The sequence below is a fragment of the Echinops telfairi genome, unplaced genomic scaffold, assembly GCF_000313985.2.
Source record: "Echinops telfairi isolate 266 unplaced genomic scaffold, ASM31398v2 ScPeMD7_7469;HRSCAF=8507_0, whole genome shotgun sequence".
Taxonomy (NCBI): domain Eukaryota; kingdom Metazoa; phylum Chordata; class Mammalia; order Afrosoricida; family Tenrecidae; genus Echinops; species Echinops telfairi.
In genome coordinates this window covers 68,066,467-68,073,788 of record NW_022111372.1, presented here as the reverse complement: position 1 = coordinate 68,073,788, position 7,322 = coordinate 68,066,467, and positions in this window count along the sequence as shown.

The window sequence follows — 7,322 nt, the reverse complement described above, 5'->3', positions numbered from 1 at the left end:
ATCACAATCCATACATACATCCATTGTGTCAAGCACATTTGTACATTTGTTGCCATCATCGTTTTTAAAGCATTTTCTTTCTACTTGAGCTCTCGGTATCGGTTCCTCATTTCCCCCTCCCTCCCCCTTCTTCCTCATTAACCCTTGATAATTTATAAATTATTATTATTTTTTCATGTCTTGTACTGTCCTATGTCTCCCTTTACCTCCTTGTCTGTTGTCCATCCCCCGGGGAGGGGGTTATAGTTGGTCATTGTCACCCTAATTCTACCTTACAAATCTGGGTAGACCAGAGCACATATGTGGGTACAGATAAGAGCTGGAAACACAGGGAATACAGGACAGATAAGCTCTTTGGGACCAATATTGAGAGTAGCCATATCAGGAGGGGAAGAGGAAGGTGGAGGGAATGTCGCATTTATTTTAATGAGTATGCTAATCTGTTACTGTGGGCTTCAACTTGACCTTGTATATTTGTCTTTGCTTCACTGTTTCTATTTAAACTGCAAGCTCTGGGGAAGAGGAAAACATGCCAATTTTACCTCTCTGCTGCTTGTGCACCAGCAGGCTTAATAAACTCTATTTTGTGATGATAATGAAAATAGACTGGGCATAATACTTTTCTTTCTCTATTGGACACAAGGTAGTTGCACTATTTTGCATGTGGAATAACTTTACTGTTGCTCAAGACACAGATATTTCAGAATTCTCCTAAGGACAAGAAAATGAAAGCAGTATTTTTTCATTAACAATTTTTGTCACCTAAATTCTCAATACTTTTCCATAGTTGCCAAGGGAATCATAAGTGTGAAGCCTAAAGATAGAGGGTGGAATGGAGCTGCCATCTCTATGTTTTCCAGGACACTGCTGAGTACAGAAAATATCAATGGTAAATGCCACATTTAATTTTCAAGAAAGCAGGTGACACCTGAAGCAGGAGAGTTTAAAGGGTATAGGAGATGCAGAAACACACACACACACACACACACACACACACACACACACACACAAAGGAAGCTAGAGAAAACACGAATGACATACTTTCAGTGTAATAATAAAACATGTCTCGAGCTTAGAAAAAGAGTTGTAAAGGCCCATAGGTCACATAATTAAAAGTAGCATAGATTCATTATCAGATCAAATGAACTTCATATATGTAGAATTAATTGAGTCTCCATTCTCTCATTTCTAAAGTAGATGTTGTTAAATATCTAATTAATAAGGTTGTTGTGAAGCGTAAATGAACCAGCTCTTCAAACGGTGGTTTAACCAGGATGGTAACACAATAAGTGGTAGTTATTACTAGCCCCTTTAGATTTAAATGTGTCGTGGTGGAAGTATGGGTTCAGTACTGGGCTGCTGATTGCACAATTGGCAGTTCAAATTCAGCAGTTGTTCTCTGGGAGAAAGAGTAAGAGTTACCATCTTGGAAGCTCAAGGAGCAGTTTGACTCTGTCCTATCTCCATATATGCCTTTGGCTTTTACATTTAAGTCTTCATTCTATGATTAGAATTCTGAGGGGGCTGTTCTTAGTTTGAATACAAAATCTAAGTGGTGAAAACACTAATCTTGCAATTGTCACTAGATGAAGGGGGAGAGATACATGCAGACACCAGGGGAGCCCTCCTTCATCCTATACTGCACATGCAATGCAGGGTTACACTAGTTGACTGTCAGTTTGTCATTGTGTGGTAGCTTATGCATTGCTGCTATTGTTAAAAATATGCTGCTAGGATGTAAATTATTAGCATGGTCATATATGATAGACAAGTTTCTGCAAAGCTTCCATATAAAGATAGATTTGGAAGAATGACGTGACAATCAATTTCTGAAAACAAAAGCAAACAAACAAACCAGAGAAAACTATAGGAATAGGAATATAAAATCATCTGGCATATTGCAAGATTCGCCACTTGGATTGGAAAACACTCAAAATATAATTTAGTAAAATAATTTAGTAAAAAGACTCCACCTCAAGGTAGAGTCTATCTTAATGAAGTGAATGGAATAAAGCATTCAACACCTTCATTTCAAAATAAGAAGAAACAGCCATAAATATCTGTTAATAATTAGAATATGGAATGCATAAATTGAATTTAGAAAAATAGGATATAGTCAAAGGTGAAATGGATTATTTGAAGATTGATAGACTATGCTTAGTGAGATGAAATAGAAACACAGGGATTCTAGGACAGATGAACCCCTCAGGACCAGCGGTGACAGCGGCAATACCGGGAGGGAAGGGGGGGTAGAAGGGGGAATCGATCACAAGGATATACATATAACCTCCTCTCTGGGGGATGGGCAACAGAAGGGTGGGTGAAGAAAGACGCCAGGCAGTGTAAGATAAGATATAATAATAATTTATAAATTATTAAGGGTTCATGAGGGAGGGGGGAGGGGGGAGGGAGAGGGAGGGGCAAAAGGAAAATGAGGAGCTGATTTCAGGAACCCAAGAGGAAAACGAATTTGAGAATGATGAGGGCAACAAATGTATAGTGTGCTTTACACAACTGATGTATGTGTGAACTGTGATGAATTGTATGAGCCCAAATAAAATGATTTAAAAAACAAAGAAACAAAAGAATAATGCTATAAATATACTTTATTGGTTATAAATAGTTGTGCAAATAAATAAAACCATTACAGTGCAAAAAAAGAGAGAAAAAAATAGACTGGTATTGGCCATTTCGAGTCAGAAAATCATAAGATTTACTATGTCAAGAATTACTAATTAAAGAAGCATAACTTCACATTCATTGTTTAAAAGAACATTCTATATTTTTTTCCTGAAGTGCAAAGTTGTTACTGAAAACATAATATCCATAAACCAACAAAGACGAATTGATATTTTATATATATACCCACCACTAATGCCTTTGATCTGCTACCTGCCAGGTCAGCATTTCAAAAGCACCAGCCACTTTTCAAGGGAAGCTGCGCTTTCTACTCCAGTACCGAGTTACAGACTTGGGAACTCACTGGGCCAATTCTACCCTGTCCAATAGGGTTGCTATGAGAATTGATTCAGTTTTGGTTAGCTTTTGCAGTCTATAATGATCAAACATGCAATCAAAATGTACTGAAAATTAGTGCATGTGAAATGCAAAAGCGAAAGCAAAGAAGGATCCAAAGCTCACCCCCCTCCCCAAAACCCAACCTGACAGCCATTGCCTTGATTTGAAATCATAGCAACCCTATAAAGAAGGATCAACAGTTGGAAAAGTTGCTGATGGTCATAGAAATGATGTCAGAAATTGAAGGATATAATTTTGCAAGACGAATGACTTATACATTGGAAACAGTTTTATCAACTATATAGTTGATGATAATATAAGTGGACATCTCAGAATGGAAAACAAGGGAATCCAATTGATTATATCTGTGGAAAAGATCATAGAGAAGTTCAATAACATCAGTCAGAACAAGATCAAGGTGCTAATGGCCAAACAGACCATTAATTGCTTATATGCAAGTTCAAGTTGAAATTAAGAAAAATTTAAAAAGTCTAAGTGCATCCTTGAGTATATTGCATCTGGATTCAGAGACCATCTCAAGAATAGACTAATTTCAATAGACACTAATGACTAGAGAAAAGGCAAGCTGTAGGAAGATATAAAGTACATAACCCATGAAAAGACAAACAACTTATGAAAAATATAGGAACCAAAGGAAAGACCAAAATGGATGTTAGAAGGGACTCTCAAAATTTCTTGTAAGTATAAAGTAGCTAAAGCAAATAGAAAACAAAAATTAAGTAAGAGATTAACAAAATTAAAAAGAGGTACATGAACACAAACTAAAATATAATAATGAAATGTGAAAAGATCTAAAGCTTGAAAAGTAAAGTTATGAACACGTTTAGCGTTTCTCATGCTGAAGGAACTGAAGAATACTTTTCAAGTTGAAAGTTGCCATATAGAAGTGGTCCCTGAGCAAAATATTGAGAAGCACAGGCATAAGCAAGAGAAGATGGAAGGCATACACAAGATCATCATATCATAAAGAATTGGTGAATGTCAGTTATAGAAGGAAGTGCAGTGCATAATCAAGAGTTAATGATACTGAAGACAAAAGTCCAAGCTACACAGAAAGCATTGCAAAGCAAGGCTTCAAAAATTGATGCAATACTAAGTGAGATGTTTCAACAAACATGCAATACTTGCAAGACATCTACCTGGTGAAACTACTGAAAAAGATCTATAGCTGTGGTCATTAAAATAAAATGGTTATGCAACAGACTTCAAACTATATTGAACAATATCATTTGTATTACCCATAAGAAACTTTTCCTGAGTATGATTCAAAAACTTCTGTAGTCGTGTATCAATTGAGATCTACTAGAAATTCAAGGTGGATCCAGAGGGATAAAAGGAATTAGAGATAATATGTATATATTCTCTCTGATATCTATATATATATTACATCAGATAGATCTTGGCCGCAGATGTAAATGCCAGATAGATGTTTGCCTGTTTTTTGGGTTATATAAATGATATGTAGATCATAAAGAAGTATGGACAAAATTGCAAGCGATTTGAATTTCAGAACACCTAAGTGGGCTAATGCAAAAATCTATAACGAAATTTAAAAACGACTTTTTGCATTAGAACAAAGTCACACTGTATGATTTAAGATCAGGAATGATGTGTGTCAGGGTTATATCTTTTCAAAATATTTACACAATTTTCATTCTGAGTGTAATCCGAGAAGCTAGATGATATGAAGGAGAGGGCATCAGAATCGGATGAAAAACTTTAGATATGCACACGACACAACCTTGCTTGTTGCAAATGAGGACTTAAAGAACTTCCCGATGAAGATCAAAGACTACAGCCTTCAATGTGGATTACATTTTAATGCAATGAGAAAAGGAATCCTTACAATTAAACAGTTATCAACATCATAATACATAAAACATATTGAAGTTGTCAAGAATTTCATTTTACCTAGTTAGACAATCATTGCCCAAAGCTGAGGTTAAGAAATCAAATGCTCTATTGCATTTGGAAATTTTGTTGCAAGTGACCTGTGTAAAGTGTTAAAGGTCAAAGGTGTCAGTTTGAGAACTCAATTGCAACTGAACCAAGCCATTTTATTTTCAATCTCCTCATCTGTATGTGAAAGCTGGACAAGGAATAAGGAAGCCAGCAGAAGAACGGGGTCTTCTGAGCTGTAGTCTTGATGAAGAGTACTGAAATGAACAGGCTGCCAGAAGAACAGCCAAACCTGCAGACACGTCCTCAGAACGGCCCCTAGAAGTGAGAAGGCAAGAATTCATCTCACATATTTGTACATGTTAATCACCAGGAACTCTACCCTGGAGATGGGCATCAGACTTTTTTGAGAAGGCTAACACAAAGGAGAAAAACCGTTAATAAGATGGAGCTACACAATGGCTGCACCAAGGAGCACACACACAGCAATGATTTTGATGGTGCAGTACTGAGCAGTATTGCTTTAAGTTCCACAAAAGGGTCCTGAGTCAAAGCCCACTTGAAGGCACCTGGAAATAACGTAGGGATATATGTATGTGTGCTACGATGCATGTGTGTGTTGTTGTGGATATATATATATATATGAAATATTTTTCTTTCAATATGACTGATTTTTAATGCACAGAATTATTATTATTCCTTCTCAAATTTAAATTATTGATATCATTTCTTTGGCAGCTAGCAGAATCTATAAGAATTATTTTATGTCTATTCTCCTAAATATGCTTTTGGGAAAGTACATACAATTCTAAACCTCTGGCCAAAAATTTAGCTTCTGGGATCACCATATGTCTCACATCAAGCCAATTAGATTCCTCCCTAAAATGTTTGACACGACTATCAGGAAAGATGCTTTCTCTTCCAGAAGAGGAACTGCGTGAGGACAATGGAAGTATGTGGCTATCTGTACTCATATTGATGACAAATTTAGAGAATGTACCTGAGAAAAAGCAAGCAGAAGAAGCAGACGAAAGAGCTGAAAACAGAATTCTGTGAATACTTGGTAAATTCATAACTCTAGCTCTTTCTGATGAATTTTCCTTTGGACACTTTTCAAATGGGAACACCACTTTTTTTTTTTTGGTGGTAGCATATAACTAGAAATGGAAAGACTGACATTTAGTAGGCATCCCTGGGTGAAGTGGGCTATGCATTGAACTACTAACTACGAAGTCCACGCTTCAATCCACTGTCTACTCCACGGAGAAAGCTGAGGCTTTCTACTCATGCGATGATTAAACTCTAAGAAACCAACAGGGGGAGTTCTACTCTGCCCTTTGGGATCACTCTGAGTCAGAATGAACTTGATGGGCCGTGAGATAGATTACAACCTCAAAACAAACATTTTTTCAAATATACAAAAGCTGGGGCTTAGACATTAAAGCTGTCAACTTGACTAGTGTATAACTGACTAGAGGTCAATGGCAATATTTCTCTTTCAAATGCCCCATTTACTTCATGACTTCCATGTCCTTGACTATGTTACCACGATTTGATAGTTTCTTTAGTATATTATAGTCTCTTGAAGAAAGAAAACATTATTTGCAATCTGCACCCAGGTGTTCCTAACAATGATTGAGTTATTCTAAGAAGAAATGTGCCTTAGCAACTGATCCTCTCCACAGAAAGTGCAATGATGATTTATGAACTAATTTCTCTCATAATTCAAATGTGACTTAATAGTATGCTACATGTGGTTATAACGAAAAAAAAAACTCAGGCATTTCATGTGTGTCCAGTATCTTAGACTTAGCTAGTCCTTCAGGACTAGATCTTACATGTCCTTCAAATAAGGAGAGCCCTAAAGAATTAACAATACATGTCAGATTTTAACTGGGGAGGAAACTATCCCTTTACAAATTTAAGTTTTGCTCTAAGAAGCTATAGCTACTTTTATAACAATCTCATATTTTCTCTATGTAAACTAATACTTGGAAAATATTACATATCCTCAAGAGCCAGGTAGTGGTGTGTCAGGGTTACATCTTTTCACAATATTTATGAAATTTCCATTTTCGGCAAAATCTTAGAAGCTGAATTCGATGGACTGATCATCAGAATTGGAGAAAGGATAATTAAAAACTGAAGATATGCATATGCTACAACATTGTTGAAATTGAAAAAGACTTGACGGGCTTCCTGATTAAGATCAAAGGGGTGTACGCAAGTGTGGATGTGTGAGTGGGTGTGTAAGTTACATGATTTTATGTCAACTTGAAGATGTATTAGAAGTGCAGGAGTAGAATGCAACTGGTCAGCCAGGTCACAGCCTGATGATGCCTCCTTGGTGTGTTTTCTTTATAATGACGGGGGTGGGGTGGGGG